Source organism: Tachyglossus aculeatus, chromosome 5 (assembly GCF_015852505.1).
Source record: "Tachyglossus aculeatus isolate mTacAcu1 chromosome 5, mTacAcu1.pri, whole genome shotgun sequence".
NCBI lineage: Eukaryota > Metazoa > Chordata > Mammalia > Monotremata > Tachyglossidae > Tachyglossus > Tachyglossus aculeatus.
Window position 1 is genome coordinate 56,584,655 of NC_052070.1, and position 22,621 is coordinate 56,607,275.

A 22,621-nucleotide genomic window follows, 5' to 3' on the forward strand; every position below is an offset into this window, starting at 1 on the left:
AAGCAGAGAATGTGTCTGTTTATTGTTACATTGCATTCTCCTGAGCACTTAGTACAGTGCTCTGCACTCAGTAAGAGCTCAATAAATATGACTGACTGACTGTCTGACTGCCATAGCCCTCCAGCTTTGGCATGGCCAGGGCTAAAATCCCATGGAGATTTCCCCTCTTCCCTCCATGGCTCAAGAGTGTTTGGGCTGCCCTTGGGCTCCCCTGGTTTCCCCAAGTTTACAGCTGGATTCTCTTGGGGCCCCAGGCAGAGGGGACCACAGCCCTTTCCTGCAGCCAGCCACCACATCAATCAATTAACCAATCAGTGGTGTTTAGTGAGCACTTACTGTGTGCAGAGCACTGTATTAAATGCTTGGGAGAATACGATAGACTAGTCCCTGCCCTCAAGGAATCTGAACCTCCTTCTCAACCAGGAAACCCCGAGCCTCCAGCCCCATCCCCTAAACCACCCTCTGGAGGCTGATTTCATTGGGAAGTAGCCTGATAGCACCAGGAAAGCCAGGAGCTTAGGGGCTTCTCGAGATACATGGGAGTCCAAGTGGCTTTCTCATATTGTGCTCTGCTGGGCTGGAACAGCACTGCCGACAATGGGGAGAAATGGAAACAGATGAAGATGTTATCGGGTTTTGTCTCACCGTCCGCACAAACCGTGTAACTGTTATGGATGATTCTGTCTGCCTTAGAGCTGTTTGTTTCATTAGTGTCCACGGAAGACGGTAATAGGCTTATAAAAGGCCACCGTCTCCATTCTTAATCCCAGTCAGTGGGCGGAGGTGTTGAGGAAGCAGGGATCTGGGCAGGAGGGAAAGAAATCTACTGGGCCTGGTTAAAATTGGCAGAGGGAACTCTGAGCTACAGAGAGGGCCTCTGGGCCCCCACCCAAATAGCCCCCAGGGGGTAGAATTCACCCTCCCTCCCCTCACCCCTACCCCAGTCTTATAGCCCCTGCCCTCTCCTGAAACTCTACCTCCCCTCCCCCAGGCTGACACTCTTCCAGAGAAGGACATATGGGAAAATTAGGAGAGCCATCTTGTTCAACCCCTTGCCCACATCAGCCTCTGGTCTGGATTCCCAACCCCTTCACATCCAACAGAACACCACTCTCTCCACTTTCATCACCTTATTTAAATCACATTTCCATCAAGAGGCCTTCCACGGCTAAGCCTTCATCTCCCCTACTCCCTCTCTCTTCTGCATCACCTATGTAATTGGATCCGCATCCTTTAAGTACTTGATATTCACCCCACCTTCCATTCGGCCATGCTGCTTCTCATTTCTGCTATCCGACATTGGGCAAGTCACTTCAGTCTAGGCTGTTAGCTTGTTGTGTGTAGGGAATGTCTGTTTATTGTTATATTGTATTCTCCCAAGCGCTAAGTACAGTGCTCTGCACACAGTAATTGCTCAATAAATATGATTGAATAATGACTTCATTTCTCTGTGCCTCAGTTTCCTCATCTGTAAAAGGAGAACTCAGTACCTGTCCTCTCACATAGACTATGAGCCCCATGTGGGACAATGTCTGCATCTGATTTGATTGTATCTAGCCCAGCATTCGATACAGTGCTTGGTACGTAGGAAGTGCTCAACAAATGCCACCGTCATTATCATTATCACCATTATTAATTTTATCATATTATCAAGAGAGCACATCAGAAAGCTAAGAGCTGTTATATGATGTCCTCCAACATCCATAGCCAGTAGGAAAATAGGTTGGGACCAGAACCCAGAAATCCTGAATCCAGGCAAGAAGCAACATGGTGTGGTGAATAGAGCATGGCCTGAAAGTCAGAGGTTCATTGGTTCTAATCCCAGCTCTGCCACTTGTCCACTGTGTGACCTTGGGCAAATCACTTCACTTCTCTGTACCTCAGTTACCTCATCTGTAAAACGGGGATTGAAACTGTGAGCCCCAAGTGGTACAGGCTCTGGAGTCAGAGGTCATGGGTCCAAATCCCGGCTCCATCAATTGTCAGCTGTGTGACTTTGGGCAAGTCACTTAACTTCTCTGGGCCTCAGTTCCCTCATCTGTAAAATGGGGATTAAGACTGTGAGCCCCCCGTGGGACAACCTGATCACCTTGTAACCTCCCCTGCGCTTAGAACAGTGCTTTGCACGTAGTAAGCGCTTAATAAATGCCATTATTATTGGTATTATTATTACAGGGTCTGTTTCCAACCTGATTTGCTTGTGTCCACCCCAGCACTTAGTACAGTGCCTGGCACATAGTAAGCACTTAATACCACAATTATTGTTATTATTATTCCTTCCTTATATTGTAATGAAAAGCCTTCCCAGCCATGGACTGTCCGTGGAGGCTGGGCTGAATGGGAATTGGGATCTGATAACTACAGCACTGAGGCCCTGGCAGCTGAGAGGATCACAGAGGGGAGGGAGGCTGAGAGCGGGGCAACGCTGAGGATCAAACAGTGATGGAAGCTGCTGGCCAGGGACCTGAACTAGCCATGCTACTTGTCGTGGCTGGCTCGGGAATGACAGGCGACGGCATTCACCTGGAATTTGCGGGGCCCTGGACAAGGAATGTGGCAGGGACTTGAATCACACTCACAGAGCTTTGAAGGCACCCACCTGTCTTTAATATAACAATCCCAGTTCTGAGCAGTCTGAAGCTTTGTTAGGCCACAGACATGGTGAAGTGCAGATGGAAATGCTGTGTTCCAGAATGTAGGGCAGGTTTGAGGGTTTATCGGCCCTCGTCCTCTGCAACTCTTTATGCCTGACTTTTAGCCTGTCAAAATAGGGGAGAAAGAAGTTCAACGATACTTTGAATTTCTATGGGGCTTTTGTTTCTAAACCATTCACTCATTCTATCCTCCCAGTGTCCCTGTTACAAGGTGTGATATCTTCCCTGGTAACTGATGGGCACTTTGGAGCACAGAGAGATTAAGTGATTCTCCTCAGGCTGCACAGCATATCAGTGGTGGAGCTGGGTTTAAAATCCAGGGTGACCTTCTGCCTCTTTAAAGATCTACATGGTGGAATGGATAGAGCATGGAACTGGGAGTCAGAAGGTCAAGGGTTCATTCATTCATTCATTCATTCATTCAATCGTATTTACTGAGCACTTACTGTGTGCAGAGCACTGTACTAAGCACTTGGGAAGTACGAGTTGGCAACATATATCTAATCCCAGCTCTGCCACATGTCTTCTATGTGACCTTGGGCAAATCACTTCACTGCTCTGGGCCTCAGTTACCTCATCTGTAAAATGGGGATTGAGTCAGGGAGCCCCACATGGGACAGGGACTGTGTCCAACTTGATTTGCTTGTATCCACCCCAACACTTAGTACAGTGCCTGGCACATAACAATAATAATTATGGTATTTGTTAAATGCGTACTATGTGTTAAACACTGTTCTAAGCACTGGGGTAAATACAAGGTAGGTTGTCCCAAGTGGGGCTCACAGACTTAATTCCCATTTTGCAAATGAGAGAACTGAGGTCCAGAGAAGTTAAGTGATTTGCCCAAGGTCACACAGCAGAAAAATGGTAGAGCTGGGATTAGAACCCACATCCTCTGACTCCCAAGCCCGTGCTCTTGACACTAGGCCATGCTGCTTCAGTGCTTAACAAATACCATAATTATTATCATTATTAGCCTCACTCTCAGCTCCTCCGACAGACTGTAAACTCCTGGAGGGCAGGGATCATGTCTTTCTACTCTACTGTACTCTTTCAAGTGCTTAGTACAGTGCTCTACAGCGTGGCTTATTGGGAAAAGCACAGGCTTGGGAGTCAGAGGTTGTGGATTCTAATGTGAGCCCCACGTGGGACGACCTGATGACCCTGCATCTACTCCAGCACTTAGAACAGTGCTTAACATATTTGTTGAGCGCTTAACAAATTTGAACATTATTAGAGAAGCAGTGTGGCTCAGTGGAAAGAGCCTGGGCTTGGGAGTCAGAGGTCAAGGGTTCAAATCCAGGCTCTGCCACTTGTCAGCCATTTGACTTTGGGCAAGTCACTTCACTTCTCTGGGCCTCAGTTACCTCATATGTAAATTGGGGATTAAGACTGTGAGCCCCATGTGGGACAACCTGATCATCTTGTACCCTCACCAGTGCTTAGAACAATGCTTTGCACATAGTAAGCATTTAACAAATGCCATCATTATAACAGTTGTGATATTTAAGTGTTTAGTATGTATCAAGCACTGTACTAAGCTCTGGAGAAGCTAGATGGTAATCAGGCACCACATGGGGCTCTCATTCTAAGTAGAAGTAGTGTGGCTCAGTGGAAAGGTCACGGGCTTTGGAGTCAGAGGTCATGGGTTCCAATCCCAGCTCTGCTCCTTGTCAGCTGTGTGACTTTGGGCAAGTCACTTCACTTCTCTGGGCCTCAGTTCCCTCATTTGTAAAATGGGGATGAAGACTGTGAGCTCCCTGTGGGACAACCTGATCATCCTGTAACCTCCCCAGGACTTAGAACAGTGCTCTGCACATAGTAAGTGCTTAATAAATGCCGTTTTTTTTTTTTAGAAGGGAGAACTGGTAGCGAATCCCCATTTTGCAGGTGAGGGAATTGAGGAACAGAGAAGTTAAGCGACTTGCCCAAGGTCACATAGTAGGTACATGGTGGACTTGAGATTAGACTCCACGTCCTCTGGTTCCCAGGCCTGTGTTCTTTCCAATAGGCCATTCAGCATGATTGATGGGTATGAGTTTGACTTCTGATGAATTTGGTTGCCTATAGAAGCTTAGGAGAATACATCTGTTCTGACTCTGAAAGAAGGATGCTACAGCTGAAAGAAATGAGGAATGGATGAGAGAGAGAGAAAAGTGGGGAACTCTTTCACTGGCCACAGCTGTATGAGAAACAGATCCCTCAAATCCATGGGCTTCAGTTGCTATTTTTTTAAGATGACAGTTTCGCCTCTCAGGCCCTCTGAGCTGGTCCCTTCTGCAGGAAGACTGGACAGTTAGAGAGATAGAGGACCAGATCAGCAAGGGAAATGGGATTTGGGGTAAATAGAGACAGCAGTCTATACCATCCCCTCTCCCTCTACTCATCTCTCTTCAGTTTGTCTGCACTGGTTCCAGCAGCACCATTCATTCATTCATTAAATCATGTTTATTGAGTGTTTAATGTGTGCAAAGCACTGTACTAAGTGCTTTGGAGAGTACAGTACAACAACAAACACATTCCCGGGCCACAATAAGCTCACGTCTGATCACATGACCACAGACAGCTGAGCTAATCACTCTCCCAAGAACCTGGAGGAGGAAAAGGCAGCTGTTGTCTGTGATATATTATACTCAATCTTTGGTCACTTAGAAGGTCCTGTTGAAAGCTGGTTAGGAAATCAAAGGAAAGAAAAAGCAATATTTCCCAGGAGGCAAAGGGGCTGACTCATGACCTCTTTGCCCCACATTGGGACAAAGCTCCTGAACTTTCTTAATCAGGGGTAGGGGTGAAAGCTATGTAGCTGCTCCTCTTTTTCTCTGGATTCTGAGTGGTGAAGTGCCTCCTTGTTTCCCTCATGGATGAGTCCAAGCTCCTTGAAATGAGGGGAAGAAAGGCAGGTAAGTGGCCTATTTTGGAGTTTTGGGATATACATCTTCGTTTGTGCTTTTAAATTTATGTGGATTCACATTTTTGTATTCATTTTAGTTGTCTTTATGCTTAAGATATTATTTGAAATCAGAGTCTTATAGTTATTCTAAGTACTCATGCAGCGTTCCATTTTAGATTCTGCCTACAATCTACTATCTTTTGTAACTTTAGAATGCTGCTTTTGGAGAAAGGTTCAAGCTTCTAGTTCCAGGTATTTTAGTAAAAGCATTCTTATCTCTCCATGGGGAAGGCAGGGGAGGCAGAATGTGGAATTTGAAGTCAAATTCTGGGAGGCAACATAGCCACTGGAAAAAACAAGAGACTAAGAGTCAGTGGACCTGAGTTCTAAGGGTGGTTCCACCTTGTCATCTGTGTGACCGTGGGCAAGTCTTTTTAATTCCCTATCTGTTTTCTCATCTGAAATGGGGATTAAGACTGTGAACCCCATGTGGGACATTGACTTTGTCCAACCAGAATATCTTGTATCCACCCTAACTCTTAGTACTGGACATGGCACATAAGTGCCTAACAAATATCACTATCATTAATCCATCAATGGTAATTATTGAGTTCTTACTATGTGCAGAGTACTGTATTAAGTATTCAGGAGAGTACATTACAATGGAATTAGCAAACACATTCCCTGTCCATAACAAGCTAGTGCTTAGTGTGTATACAGCACTATACTAAGTGCTTTAGTGAGTGCAATGAAACAGTTGGTAGACATGTTCCCTGACCACAACAAGATTACAGTCTAGTAATTATTACTGCTACCCTTTTCATTGAAAACTTAAATTGGCCAAGGAGAGGAATAGAGGCCAGCTAGACTGTAACTTTTTAAAATGGTATTATGTGCTTTCTATGTGCTAGGCACTGAACTAAGTGTTGGGGTAGTTATAAGCTAATCAGATTGGACACAATCTGTGTCCCACATGGGATTCATAGACTTAATCTCTCCATTTATAGATGAGGTAACTGAGGACTGGAGTAGTGAAGTGACTTGCCCAAGGCTACTTAACAGACCAGTGGCAAAGCCAGGATTAGAACACAAGTTCTCTGACTCCCAGGCTAGTTCTTTCCACCAGGCTATGCTGCTTCCCTTATTGGGGGCGGGAAGTGTGTCTGCCAACTTTGTTGTATTATAGTCTCCCAAGTGCTTAGTACAGTGTTCTGTACAGATTAAGCACTAAATACCATTGATCAATAAATGACTGATCTTAGAATCCTTCTACAAACCTTACACAGTGCTTGCCCTCTCACTTCAATCGTATTTGAATGCTTACTATGTGCAAAGTATTGTAGTAAGCACCTAAAAGTGCTTAAAATACCTTAAGCAGTGGTATTTATTAAGCTCTTACTGTGTGCACGTTTGCAGAGCCCCTCTTCTAACCAACCTGGATAATGGAGTCCTCCTGAGAACAGTCGTTGTGGGAAGAGAATGTTTATTGCTGTATTGCTCTTTCCCAAGAGCTTAGTACAGTGCCTCATACAGTAAGCGCTCAATAAATATGAGTGAATGAACAGTGGGGAAAGGATCCTCTGCCTCTTACTGACCGATCTAAACCACTCTAATCTAGGAACAAGAACCTTCCTAACCAGGAGAGTCAAGACCCCTGAGTTTCTTCCTCAGCCCTGACCTTTGCTAGGGATCTTGGCCCAGCCACTCTTCCTGTTCTAGCCTCTGCAGGTAAACAGGCTCTGTCTAAAACAAGCTTCACCAAGGAGACCAGAAGCTTAATTGATTAATGTTTGTCAAGTGTTTTGACATCCCCAGAAGCAAGCTGCTGTATAAAGGTGAAGTATTAATACATATATATAATTATGATGTGCGGCCTGGCTGGCGACTTGTTTAAATAATTATACCAGCTAGAAGCTAATCTAGGTAAGTGGGAAGGGGCTGAATTTCCTGCCGTCTCCAAGATTGCACTGCAGGCTTTCCATGCCAATCAGGAAGGTCTGGAACTCATCAGATGTGGATCTTTCCACTTGGGGAAACTGGACTGGGATGGCAGGAAAGGGCAGGGTGGAGGGGAGCTAGGATGGGTTGGAGAGCATGAGGACAAGGGGGCCCACTTTGAGGGGAGGTGGGAGTGGGATTGGGGCTAGGGTATGATGGAGGGGAAGGATGAGGGGTTAGGGGTCAGGAAGAAGACAAACCACCCAATAATGTCGGTACGGGTTTTCCAGGAATCTGAGATTCTAGGTACCCCAACTGCTCCTCTCTGTCCCCCACAATGCTAGATCACTGGCCCAGCAGTTTTAAAAAACAGGGCCAGACTCTGGAAGAACCTCCGGTTCAACTGCGGTGAGCAGGGGTGGCTAAACCCTGGGATTGGGGGCAGTGGGAGGAAAATTGAAGGATCAGAGGAGAAAGAGCTGCCCAGCTTGGGGAGGAGCAGAAAGATCATGTCCTTGAGCTGGACAGCCACAGATAAGAAACCCACTTAGCTTTAAGACACCATTTAGCTTGCAAGGCAGGGACACAGGGGCTCCAGACAGGGGATTTTTGCATTTCGGGCTCCAGAGCCAAGCCCTTCAGAGGAGGAGACCAAGGTCGGCTCTGCCACCGAGTGGGAGATACTGGAGGAATTGGCATTCTTCCGACTGGGGGAGCATTCACTTCCTTGGCATCGCAGAACGCTGATTAACATGGGATGCCGCTCTTGACCTGGCAGTGCCTGACTCACCCTGGAGAATGGCTCGGCTATTTTTGGTTTTATAATATAAAGCTGGTTGGTGGTGAGTGGGGTGTAGGATCAGGAGGAGAAGACAGAAAGTTGCTTCTGGCTATACATTTGGAAGCCATGTGTCACTCCACACTGGGGCAGGTTATGTAGCATGGGCTAGAGGAAAGAGAGCAGGCCTGGAATCAGAGGACCTGAGTTATTATCCCCACTATGCCACTTGTCTGCTGAGTGACCTTGGGCAAGTCACTTCTCTGTGCCTCAGTTACCTCTTCTGTAAAATGGGGACTGTGAGCCCCCATGTGGAACAAGGACTGTTCAACCTATCTTGTATTTACCCCAGTGCTTAGTACAGCACCTGGCACATAGTAAGTGCTTTATACAAATTATCATATACCTCCATTGGTGCCTCATTTGAAGGGTGTGTGTGTGTGTGAGAGAGAGAGAGAGAGAGAGAGAGACAGGGAGAGGGAAAGAAGATCCAGCAGCTCTCTTTCTATGGTTATCTCTCTTTGACCAGCTGGATTTCCTTTTAGTGACATGGGTATGTGACTGCAGTGGCCTCTCTTTCCTCTTACTGAGTCTTCGATTGATTTTTTTAGGCTCTCCTCCCTCTCTCAGGGCAAACAGGCTGGTCTCACATAGAGGAGTGACAGCCTTGCCGGATTCTTTTACCGGCTGGTTCCACTGTTCATATGCTGTGTGACCTAAGACAAGCGCTCTCTCTGTCTCGCCAATCTTACCATACAGTGACTATTTCCTGACCCTTGCTGTAAGTGGACCAAGGAATGTCTCGAGCCATCTGAGAAAGGCACTGTGCCTAGAATGTAAGGTGAGATTTTTGGACAGGTGGTAGTGAGCAACTGTTTTCTGCTAATAAGGCAAAGAAAAGGGAAAGCATTTAAGTGTCACCAGGAGGGACTCTGAACAGACTTCAAGAAGAACTTCCTGGAGACTGTGACCTCAGCATATGTTAGCATGCATGGTTGAGAGTCTCATTTCCTGATCATGTTTAGGAGAATGGAAGAAAGGCAGTTTTATTACCATTTCCCCTGGCCCCAGCATGGACTGGTTCAGAATTCCTCTCAACGGATGCCATGGCAAACCAGCATGCCCCACTAAGCACCCTAGGGTACTTCACAGGTTCTGCAAGCTGTCACCTTTGATTTGGCTGGACACAAGAGCATCCCTTTGTGTCCTTATGCACGTCTAATAATTATTGTGGCATCAGTTAAGTAATTACTATGCATCAAGCACTGTACTAAGCACTATGGTGGATACAAGCAAACGGGTTGGACAAAGAGCCTGTCCCACATGGGGCTCACAATCTTAATCTCCATTTTACAAAAGAGGAAATAGGCCCAGAGAAGTTAAGTGACTTGCCCAAGGTCACACAGCAGACATATGTCAGAGCTGGAATTAGAACCCAGGTCCTCCAGACTTCCAAGCTAGTGCTTATCCATTAAGCCATGCTGTTTCTCACCTGAGGCCTCAGTAGTCTCATATGAGGTAGCAGCCTGCATTATTGCTGCTACTTTGGCCAGGGCCAGCTTTCCCCCATTACTGTGGACTTCTGGTGACTAGGGAGACTTGTGGGGTGGTCGGTGTGAGCAGCAGCAGTGGGAGTGTCCCAGAATAATAATAATAATGTTGGCATTTAAGTGCTTATTATGTGCAAAACACTGTTCTAAGCACTGGGGGATACAAGGTGATCAGGTTGTCCCACGTGGGGCTCACAGTCTTCATCCCCATTTTACAGATGAGGTAAATGAAACTCAGAAGTTGTGATTTGCCCAAGGTCTCACAGCAGACATGTGGCAGAGCTGAGATTAGAACCCATGACCTCTGACTCCCAAGCACGTGCTCTTTCTACTGAGCCATGCTGCTTCTCTTGGAAGTTGGGAAGCCCTTGGCCAACTAGGGTCTTGAGGACATTTCCAGGCCTAGACATCAACGGAGCTGCAATGAGAGACTCTAGGTGACTGGGTAGGAGTGGTTAACCTCAATGTGCCACCTCTGAACACCCAGCCTAGACCAGCTTGTCTACTTACTGTCCAGGACAGGCAAGGAGAGGAAGTTCCTGGATGATATAGGTGGTGGCCCAAGAGCCCCAGCCCTTCCTGGCCAAAGATCCAAGTCTCCACCTGGCTCTCTGTCTTACCTTGTGGGACCCAGAATTACTTCTCATTGGCAGAGACAGGCCCAGGTAGACAAGCTGTGTGCACACACCCCTTAATGCATCAGGCTTTAGCAGCAACATCTTGGCTAGTATGCTTACTGGAGGCTGCAGGTCTCCTGAGTCTAGGCCTACCAGTCAACAGAAAATGGCAAGGGCAGGGAGGAAGAAGCAAGTTGATTGTGAGCCACTGTGTTCCAATATGCAACTCAGTGGCTTCCAATCTGCACCAAGCTTGGTCTGGCTTTGAATCCTAGCACTTGCGCACTTATTTACACACTTCTTAACCCTCCTGTTTTTATGCCTGCTCCATTTATTTGGCCACTCTAACTGTAAATATTTACGTGTTTGTTTCCCTCCTTAGAATGTCAACACATTATGGGCAGGGAACATATCACTTCTTTATTCTCTGCTTCCCAAAAGTCTAGTTCAATGTACCACGTCAAGTGGGTGCTCAGTAAATGCTGCTCCTCTTGTAAAATGGTTTTCACCAATTACGATCTCCCCTTTTTTCTTTGATCTGTTCTGCTAGGCCCTTTTTTCCATTGTTCCCCATACATGAGTCTGTAGCCCAGAGATACCAATCTTCCTCCTCCCTCCTGACCCCTCCACAACTCCCCCTCATTGATCCAAACAGTTACCCTATCCCATCTTGACTACTCTATCAGCCTCCTTGCTGACCTTCCTGCCTCTAGTCTCTCCCCACTCCAGTCCATACTTTGCTGTCAAGATGATTTTTCTGTGAAATTGTTCAGGCCGTATTTTCCTACTCCTCAAACTCCAGTGGTTGTCCAACGACCCCCGTATCAAGAAAACTCATAACAATCTGCTTTAAAGGACTCAATCACCTTGTCCCCTCTACCACACCTCTCTACTTTCCTATTATAAGTCCACACACTTCACTCCTCTAATGCTAACCTTCTTACTGTTCCTTGATCTTGTCCATCTCACCACTGACCTTTCGCCCTCGTCCTGCTTCTGGCCTGGAATACCCTCCCTCTTCATATTCAACAATGACTCTCCCCACTTCAAACCCTTATTGAAGACACATTTCCCCAGGAGGCCTTCCCTGACTAAGCCCTCATTTCCTCTTCCATTCCCTTGTGCATCACCCTGACTTGTTCCCTTTATTCATCCCTTCTCCTAGCCTCACAGCCCTTATGAACATAACTGCTATTTATTTATATTAATGTCTATCTCCCCACTCTATAGACTGTAAGCTCATTTGGGCAGGGAATGTAACTGTTTATTGTTGTATTGTACTCTCTCCAGTGTTTAGTGCAGTGCTTTGCACACAGTAAGTGCTCAACAGATACGATTGACTGACTCCCCTAGGTTCTGAGACAGTTTCCCTCTTCAGAACCAGTTTCTCAGCTGCTCTGAAATTATTCAGCTCTTGGAAATGGGGTTCTTCCCTACCCCTCACTCCCCCCAACCCCCGCTTATGATTAAACCCTGTCACACATCTGCTGAGCCTGGCTTCCTCTGCAGCCAACACATTCCTGTTAATAGCCAGTGTGGGGACAGGGTAGCCGTGAAATTAGAACTAGCCCAATTGCCTATTCAAATTAGGTTGGTCCGAGGCAAAATCGGGCAGCTGGCCAAGAGGAAATTCAGTCTACTCTGCTTTATCTTCCCTATTTCCTTTTTGATGTATTTTTTTCTGGCATCTGGCTCTAGGGAGGAAACTGGGAGTCTGAAGGTAAGAGGAGTAGGAAGTGGCATGGCCAAGGGGGAGGGAGCGTTTGGTATTGGTAAATGTGGGCAGGGCCATGGGGCAGCAGAATAGAATGTTTTTGGCCCAAAGATTTTTGAAAACCACAAGATGATCTAATATGGGGGTGAAAACCTAGTAGCACCTCAACTGATGATTCTTCTTTGGCTCAGAGGTCTCTAGCAAGACTGTTCCGACAAACAGCCTGTTTGGCAGGATGGAGATAGAGAATTCCAAAGGGTAACTGAAGCCAAAGTGGGTAGCAACTCTGGTATTTATTAAACACTGTGTGCAAAGAACTGTACTACACAAATCTTTGTACAGAAACGCTCCGGGCACGTCAATCCCCTCCTCAAAAATCTCCAGTGGTTGCCTGTCAACCTGTGAATCAAGCAAAAACTTCTCACTCTCAGCTTCATGGCTCTCCATCACCTCAGCCCCTCCTACCTCACCTCCCTTCTCTCCTTCTACAGCCCAGTCCGCACCCTCGGCTCCTCTGCCACTTACCTCGTCACTGTACCTAGTTCTCACCTGTCCCACCATCGACCCCCAGCCCATGTCCTTCCCCTGGCCTGGAATGCCCTCCCTTCACACATCCACCAAGCTAGCTCTCTTCCTCCCTTCAAAGCCCTACTAAGAGCTCACCTCCTCCAGGAGGCCTTCCCAGACTGAGCCTCCTTTTTCCTCTCCTCCTTCCCATCCCTTCCACCCTACCTTCTTCCCCTCCCCACAGCACTTGTAAATATTTGTTCAGATTTTTTACTCTATTTTACTTGTACATATTTACTATTCTATTTATTTTGTTAATGATGTGCACATAGCTATAATTCTGTTTGTTCTGACAATTTTGGCATCTATCTACATGTTTTGTTTTGCTGTCTCTTCTCCCTTCTAGACTGTGAGCCCGTTGTTGAGTAGGGACCATCTCTATATGTTGCCGACTTGTACTTCCCATGTGCTTAGTACAGTGCTGTGCACACAGTAAGCGCTCAATAAATACGATTGAATGAATGAGAATGCCTGGGTCCCTGGCCCTCAAAGGGCTCACAATCTAAGAATGAGTTTCACAGTTCTCCCCTCTCTCTGTTTCTAATAATTGTGGTATTTAAGTGCTTACTATGTGCCAAGCACTGTACTAAGTATTGGGATAGGTACAATATAATCAGGTCCCAAATGAGGCTCACAGTCAAAGTAGGAGAGAGAATGGGTATTAAATACCCATTTTACAGATGAGGGAACTGAGGTACAGAGAAGTTGTCACATGGTAGACAAGCCGGAATTAGAATCCAGGACCTCTGACTCTTAGTTCTGTGGCCTAGCCACTAGACCATGCTGCTTCTCGTGTTCATAAGAACCTTCAATCAGGTCCTGAAGATTTAGGAGGTTCATATTGTCCTCTATGCTGGTTTGTAGTAGGTTCTTGAAGTTAAATACCTTACACAGTTGGCTCTCCCAGTTCATGTGACTCAGTTTCCTATTGGACTGGCCACTCTGCTCCAACCTCGAGGTTGGGCAATTGAGAGTCCTGTGGCTCGGGCCTCAAGCTGCCTCTTCTTGGCCCTCTCGACTTTGGAATGAAGGCAGTTTGACAGATGGTCCCTGTGGGAGTTGTGGGGTGGGGTCTTGGCAATGGACAGTCCCTTTGGGATCAGGAGGCTGACCTGCTCTCTTGGCCCTCTTATCAGATCCTGCCGCTGTTCTCTGGGCTCAGTTAATAATAATGATGATAATTATGGTATTCATTAAGGGCTTACTTTGTGCCAGGCACTGTACTGAGCACTGTGGTGGATACAAGCAAATCGGGTTGGACACAGTCCCTGTCCCATGTGGCGCTCACAGTCTCAGTCCCCGTTTTACAGATAAGGGAACTGAGGCATAGTGAAGTGACTTGCCCAAGGTCTCACAACAGACAAGTGGCAGAGCCGGGATTAGAACCCATGACCTTCTGATTCCCAGGCCTGTGCTCTATCCACTAAACCATGCTGCTTCAAGGGTGAGGGACTTGTTGAGGAACCAGAGAGTTTGTTTCTTGAGTTATCAGCCTGATGCAGGCCTGGCTGGTGACCTCCCTGGGCATGCAGTCCCTCACCTGAGAGCCGGAGCAGCTTCTACGAGGCCAGAGGCATCATGGAGGGGGTCCTGGGGCAACTGACCTTCTCCCAGCAAGACCACCCAGGGGGTGCCAACTCAGTACCGGGGAAGTCCTGGGCTGCTGAAGACTCATCTTTGAGAGAGAATCTCCTCCATCTCCCCTGTATACCCACAGGCAAGGCTGGCACAGAGCCTGGCCCCATTTCCATGTTCCACAGATGTTTCAACATGGCTCTTTAGAGGGCTGTAATTCATGAAGGCGTAACGGTTTCCTGGTTTACCTCCCCCTTCTCCTGCATCATTCATTCGTTCAATCGTATTTATTGAGTGCTTAGTGTGTGCAGAGCACTGTACTAAGCACTTGGGAGCACAAGTTGGCAACATAACATCCTGATAGGGAAACAGGATTGGCTGGTGCCAAGGGAGCCAGAGAAGCAGCCTGAGGCTCCCCCAGGGCTGAGGTCAGCTGGGCATCAAACCGGGCATGTGAGGAACTGGGGGGTTGCCTGTCATCCTGGTGACCCAGAACTCTTTTCAGGCCTGCCAGGGTGATGGAGGAGGATCAGGGCAGCTTCTAGGATGATGCAGGGGCAGGAGAAGCAGACTCCAGTGTCATCCCAGAGCCAGCACTGCAAGGAGTGATGGTAGGAGCATCTTCTTAAAGCCATATGACTTCTTGTGTACCCCCAAAGGACCAGGTGGAGATTTCCCGGGCTCCAATATCCTTAATCACGAGGTACTTACAGGGCTAGTGGCACCAGGCCTTTCTGACCCCTGTAGGGAAGCAGCAAGGGTTAAATCCCTCACTCCCTGCCCCCTGGACTTCTTTGTGCCCACTTCCATAATAATAACTATGCTATTTAAGTGCCTGCTATGTACCAGGCACTGTACTAAGCACTGGAGTGGATATAATCAAATTGGGTTGGATGTCACACGTAGAGTTCACAGTCTTAATTCCCATTTTTCAGATGTGGCAACTGAGACTTAGTGAAGTGACTTGTCCAAGGTCACAGAGAAGACAAGTGGTGGAGCAGGGATTAGAGCCCATGACCTTTTGATTTCGAGGCCTGAACTCTATACACTACTCCATGCTGCTTCTCATCTAAATGGCTCAGTGGAAAGAGCACGGGGCTTTGAAGTTAGAGGTCATGGGCTCAAATCCCCACTCTGCCAATTGTCAGCTGTGTGACTTTGGGCAAGTCACTTAACTTCTCTGTGCCTCAGTTACCTCATCTGTAAAATGGGGATTGAGACTGTGAGCCCCCAGGGGGACAATCTGATCACCTTGCAACCTCCCAGCGCTTAGAACAGTGCTTTGCACATAGTAAGCACTTAATAAATGCTATTATTATTATTATTATTTAAGCAGTAGCAGTGGAAGAGATGCTACCATAGTGGGGATCTCTGTACTTCCTTGCCCCATTCTATCCTGCCTTGGGGTACTGGCCTTGTGTGACTGTGAGCCCACTGTTGGGTAGGGACTGTCTCTATATGTTGCCAATTTGTACTTCCCAAGCGCTTAGTACAGTGCTCTGCATACAATAAGCGCTCAATAAATACGATTGATGATGACTGTCAGCTCCTTGAGAGCAGAAATTTTGTCCATAAACTATTGGATTGTACTTCAGACGGTAAGCTTGTGGTGGGCAGGGAATGTATCTGTGTATTGTTATATCATACTCCCCCAGGAGCTTAGTACAGTGCTCTGCACACAGTAAGCACTTAATAAATATGATTGACTACTTTCCCAAGATCTTTGCACCGGGCTCTGCTTAGAATAAGTGCTCAGTAAATGCCACTGATTGATATCCCTGGATGCTGCTCCCTCCCAACTTGAAATTGTGGAGATGGAGGGTAACTTAACTTCTCTGTGGGTCGGCACCCATGCCACTCTTGCCATCACTCCCTAATCATGCTGAAGACACCAGTGAACTCTGAGACAGGTGACTGGAAGAGTGGTGTAGTCTCACAGAGGCTCTGTTCCGCAGGCCACCTCACCTGGTTGTTCTCCTCTCTGCCCGATTCAGTCCCTCCAAACATGGACCAGTCTTGTTTGTCTCCTCTCATCATGCCAGATCCCAGATGTCCCAAACTGTCCAGCTCTCTGACCTTGAATAGGAGCTTCCCGGGTCTGAGACGGACTGTTCAGCCAGGTCCCTGGGTCGATGGCATATAATTGTGGTATTTAAGTGCATCCATGGCACATAATTGTGGTATTTAAATGCTTGCTATGTGCCAACGACTGTACTAGGAGTATGGGAAAGATCCAAGATAATCAGGTTGGACACAGTCCCTTGTCCTACATCTGATTCACAGTCTAAGGGAAAACAGGTATTACATCCCCATCTTACAGGTGAGGAAACAGGCATAGATTAGTTGTGACTTGGAGTGATGTTTCTGGGAGCTCACAACCTTATGAACCCTGGCTAAACCAGCTTCCAGTGTCAGTTTAGAAGCACCCAGATCCTTGTTGGCCTCTACTGGGTCCTAAAGCCCTCCAGGTCTTCCCTTCAAGGGTTGGGCAAGATTTGAGAGATGTCTAATAAAACCTAAATACTGCAGCCTTATCGCTTCCACTATCCCTTTGTCTCCTGCTCAAGCGCCTCCCCAAAGCCTCCAGGGACTAGCTTCTCAGAGAAAGCACTCCTTCCCCCACCCTTGGCTTCAAAAACCCATATTTCTCCCTGGCCACTGAAGCTTCTCCTCCAGCCCATTGCAGGCAGGCACCGAGGTCAGAGATCACACTCGCATTTAAATTGCCTTCTTATAGGTATGCTTAATCAGGTAATAGGCAAACAGAATTCCAGTCCAACACTACACTTTTCCCTAGATCTACTACCTAGAGAAGCAGTGTGGCTCAGTGGAAAGAGCATGGGCTTTGGAGTTAGAGGTCATGGGTTAAAATCCCGACTCCTCCAATTCATTCATTCAATCGTATTGAGCGCTTACTGTGTGCAGAGCACTGTATTAAGCACTTGGGAAGTACAAGTTGGCAACACATAGAGATGGTCCCTATCCAACAGTGGGCTTACAGTCCAATTGTCAGCTGTGTGACCTTGAGCAAGTCACTTAACTTCTCTGGGCCTCAGTTTCCTCATCTGTAAAATGGGGATTGACTGTGAGCCCCTGTGGGACAACCTGATCACCTTGTAACCTCCCCAGCACTTAGAACAGTGCTTTGCTCATAGTAAGTGCTTAATAAATGCCATCATTATTACTACTTTCCCCCTCCAAGCCCATCTATTCTTGTAGGTATCTGGAGGCTGATGCTCCACTGATTCTTTCCCATCCTCTCTGTGGACATCCCAGTTTGTCTCACTCTCTCCAAGTTATTCATATTCAAGCATGTAACGGTGCAGTTTCTTCCTCCCATGGGCAGGAACCTCATTTCTCCAGAATATTAATTCTGGACTCTGAACCCTGACGGTATCCTAACCCACACAACAGGATCATCTCTGATCCCTCCCTATTCCCTGTGTCCTTCCAGGGTCACAGCTTGGAGCTATCTCCGTGTCCCTCCTTCCGAGGATCACAGCTCAAAGCCTTTCTTCAAAGTAGCTGAGGGTCACCCTCCCCAACTATCAGCCCATGTATGTTCTCCCCTCTGACTTGGTTCCAAGTGAATACCATATAATGCATTAATAACTATTCAGTTGAGCTTCTCTCAGGAAGGAAAACTTAAGATTCCCCTCTTCTGGCTTCCTCTTTTCCCTTCTGAATGTAGGGGTCTATTACAGCAGGCAAGTGGTGAAAGTGGGATTACAATCCACGTCTTCTAACTCTCAAGCCTGTGCTCTTTCCACTAGGCCACTCTGCTCCTCCCACCTCTTTTCCCCAGCCATCGTGATGATTCTGGCATCTTCCCTGACCCAGAACGATCACTGTCTAGACTCCATATGTGCTCTGGGGTCTCCAACCCAGGCCGGTAACAGGCCACTAAACCCACATCAGAGATAATTAGAGATGCAGCTAAGTGGGGTTTTTTTTCCCCACTTATGCAGATCAATGAGGTAAGAGGCATAAAATTAAGTGTTTGTAGTTTAATACATTGTGGTGGGAAGGAAGATGAATTTTAATTACTGGTATTTAACTGGATGGTCAGAGTATTGATATTCTTACATGGAATTCGTATCCCTTGGTTCCCACCAGCATAATGACTTCTGGGGCTACAGCATGAAGAATCAGTCGGGCATGGGGATTGGCCACTTCTGGGGTCCTCTGGCACAGAAAAATGGGTTTCCTACAAAATCAATAATTCTCTTCTCCCCCTTCGTCCAAGTACTGTACTAATCACAGGGGTCTAGTCTTAGGCCGTCGAGTTGTTTCCGATCCATAGTGATACCATGGACACGTCTCTCTCAATGCCCCACTCTCCATCTGTAGTCATTCTGGTAGTGTATCCATAGAGTTTTTTTTGTAAAAATACGGACGTGGTTTACCACTGCTGCCTTCTGCACAGTAAACTCAAGTTTCCACCCTCGATGCTCTCCTGTGCCGCTGCTGCCCAGCATGGGTGGGTTTTGACTTGTAGCAGATAGCCTTCCACTTGCTAGCCACTGGCCAAGCTAGGAATGGAGTGGGTAGGCCTCTGCTTGACTCCCTCTCCCATAGCCAAGACTGGTAGAGTACTGGAAACTCTCCTGCTGTGACCCTGAGAGGGGCAAGCAGTGGGGTATATGCAAGATAATCAGTTCACAGTTTGTGTCTCACAGGCTTACCATCTAAGGGAAGAAAAACAGGAATTGAATCCCCATTATACCATTGAGGAAACTGAGGCCCAGAGAAGTTGTGACCTGCCCAAGGTCACACAGCAGACAAGTGGTGGAGCTGAGATTAGAATCCAGATCCTCTCTCTCCCAGGCTTGTGCTTTATCCACTAGGCCACACTATTTTGTGTTTGCTCATTGTTCTCGCTATCCTTTTGGAGCGTTTGCTCGGATTGCAGTGTACCTTCAGTCCTGAGCGATTTCCACTTAGTCTATGAGCTAGAGTTTCTGCTTGATGTAGAGGGGAATGGACAACCACTGGAGATTTGAGGATTGGCAAGATGTACACAGAATACAGTTTTTTAGGAAAATTACTCAGGCAGCAGAGTGAAGTATAGGCTGGAGTCGAGGAAGGCTGGAGGCAGGGAGGTCAGTGAGGAAGCAATTATTTGAAGATGGCTGGGGAAAGGTCTTGGAGCAGCATAATGGCATTTCAGATGGAAAGGTAGGGGTAGATTCTGGAAATGTCACTGAGGGGAAAAGCTGACATGAATTTGCAACAACCTGAATATGGGGGCTGAAAGTTAGGGAACAGTCCAGAATCAGGCCAAGGTTGCTGGCCTCTGGGAAGGGAATGCCTGAGAACTGTCAATGCTCCAAAGGGCACATAAATGCTTTTGCTTTGGTTTCCTACTTCTTTGTGTCTCTGGTCACTGCTCTATCATGTTTGGCTTAGGTAACCTCTGTGTTGCCAGTTAAAAGCTCTTTGGTTTGTGTGTAGTGATTCACTGGTGCATCCGTGATCTCATCATCTTTTGACTTAGTTGTTATTCGCAATTGAAGAAAATATCATAGACAGTGGAATTCACATCCAGCTGCCTTTGTACCTATAAAGGCCAAAGTGAAACCTACAATCCAGACCTTACTGCTCACTCAAAGACTGTACCCTGTTGGGCTGACAATGTTGTTTTGCTGCTCCTTGTGCTTTTTATTTAAATCATAATAATAATAATAATGGCTTTTATTAAGGACTTAATATGTGCAAAGCACTGTTCTAAGCACTGGAGAGGTTACAAGGTGATCAAGTGGTCTCACGGGGGGCTCACAGTCTTCATCCCCATTTTACAGGTGAGGGAACTGAGGCCCAGAGAAGTTAAGTGACTTGCCCAAAGTCACACAGCTAGCAGTTGGTGGAGAGGGGATTTGAACCCATGACCTCTGACTCCAAAGCCCGGGTTCTTTCCACTTAGCCATGGTAATTAAGTGCTTACAATGTGCTGGACACTGTACCAAGCACAGGGGTAGATACAGCTAATCAGGTTGTGAGGCTCGCAGCTTTAATACCCATTTTATGGATGAGGTAACTGAGGCCCAGAGAAGTTAAGTGACTTGCTCAAGGTCACACAGCAGACAAATGGTGGAGCTGAGATTAGATTAGAACCCAGGCCCTCTGATTCCCACTATCCACCAGGTCACATTGCTTTGTTTTGCTGCCTTGTTCTCACTATCCTTTCAGAGCATCTCCTCAGAGTTCCTCCTTTTTTGGATCGCAATGTACCATCTTGGCCTACCTGGGTCAACTGACTTCCAGCTTTCAGGTGGGATGCTGCATGTCTAAGACTTCTTTTTGCCATGTCCTTAAAACGCTTCTTTTGTCCCCACTGGGGCTAGTCTCCCCATTCTAGCTCACCAGAAAAGCAGCTATTTGGGTATCCTGCTGCATCTTGAGAAAAGTTGTGTGCTTTTAGCAGGTCCTGGTCAACAGACACAGAGATTTTCTTGATGTGGCTTGAAGAACTCAGGGTTAACAAAGTTTCTGGTGGATCAGAATCCCATCCTGACAGAACTTTCTTGAGTGTGAGGTTGGTTGGCTTTGGTTTGGATGGTGCTTTTCTGTAGCATCATCGTCAGTGCTATTTATTGAGCGGAGCATTGTAATAATAATGATGGCATTTATTAAGTGCTTACTATGTGCAAAGCACTGTTCTAAGCACTGGGGAGGTTACAAAGTGATCCGGTTGTCCCACGGGGGGCTCACAGTCTTAATCCCCATTTTACAGATGAGGGAACTGAGGCCCAGAGAAGTTAAGTAACTTGCCCAAAGTCACACAGCTGACAATTGGCGGAGCTGGAATTTGAACCCATGACCACTGACTCCAAAGCCTGCGCTCTTTCCACTGAGCCACACTGCTTCTCACTGTACAAAGCACTAGGGAAAGTTCAGTACAACAGAGTTGGCAGACAAGTTCTCTGCCCACAATGAGCTTACTGTCTAGAGTGGGAGACAGGCATTAAAATAATTTATAAAGATGTGTGTACATAAGTGCTTTAGGGTTGAGGATGGAATGAATAGAAAATGCACTAAAGTCACAGCTCAGTGCATCGATGATGCAGATGGGAGAGTGAACTGAGGAAAAGAGGGGTTGATGGGAGATGCTTCTTTGAGGAGATACAACCTTAATAATGCTTTGAAAATGGGGAGAGTCATGGTCTGACATATGGAAGGGAAAGGAGAAGGGGAGAAAGTGATCACTGGTGAGAGAGATGAAATCAAGGCATAGTAAGCTGGTGCTAGAGGAGCTAAGTATGTGGGCTGGGCTGTAGTAGATCAGAGAGGTAAGGTAGGAGGGGGCAAGCTGGGTGCTTTAAAGCCATTCGTAAGGAGTTTCTGTTTATAGTGGTGAATGGACAACCGATAGAGGTTCTTGAGGAGTAGGGAGACATGGACTGAATATATCTTTAGAAAAATGATCTGTGCAGTGGGAAGAGGCAGGGAGGTCAGATAGGAGGCAGGTGCAGTAGTCAAGGAGGGATAGGATAGATGCTTGGATCAACATGGTAGCAGTTTGGATGTACATTGGTCTTGTTGCTTTGTACTTGGGATGTATCCAATGCTGACCAGGACAACAATCAGTGCCCTGGGGGACTGTGGAGATCTAGACATGTTCCAAGACCTTGCCATGATGCTGATGGAATTATTGTGATGCTACTGGGCCTCTTACATCACTTTATCCTCCTTGCCGATCTCCTGTCCTCTCTCCCCTCCAATTTCTATAACATGCTATCGCGTAGATCATCTTCCTCAATAATAATAATAATAATAATAATAATGGTATTTGTTAAGCGCTTTGTGCCAAGAACTGTTCTAAGTGATGGGGTAAATTCAAGGTAATCAGGTTGTCCCACATGGGGCTCATAGTCTCAATCCCCATTTTACAGATGAGGTAACTGAGGCCCAGATAAGTTAAGTGACTTGCCCAAGGTCACACAGCAAAGTGGTGGAGCTAGGATTAGAACCCGTGACCTCTCACTCCCAAGCCCATAACACTAGGCCATGCTGCTCCTCAAGTATCACTTGGCCCCTAATTGCCCTCTCTTCAAACCCCTCCACTGGTTTGCTCCTCACAACCACCTTCCAGTATCTACACCTGGCCCCACCTCACAGATGTACTCTCCTCACCTGCTCCTCCCCAAACCACTATTTGTTCCTCCAAAACTGATCTTCAACTCATACTTTTGTTTCCCAAACATCGGTAGTAGTAGCAGCAGTATTTGAGTGCCCACTTTCTTGGCACTCTCAACTCTCTTATCTCAGTCTCCTTACTTGTGCTGCCCCTCAGGAAGTTGCAAGAATTCCTGTTTCTCATCCCTAGTCACAGAACACA

General features: G+C 46.9%; 1 protein-coding gene and 1 non-coding gene across 2 annotated transcripts in view; one reads left to right on the forward strand and one right to left on the reverse strand.

Annotated features, from left to right (window-relative positions):
• IGSF21 (immunoglobin superfamily member 21) overlaps positions 1-22,621 on the forward strand; it is a 386,505-nt gene that overhangs the window by 58,394 nt on the left and 305,490 nt on the right. The window lies entirely within an intron of this gene.
• Positions 18,774-18,911, reverse strand: LOC119929378. Its single transcript, XR_005451504.1, has one exon. It is a non-coding gene; the product is annotated as a small nucleolar RNA SNORA7 (small nucleolar RNA).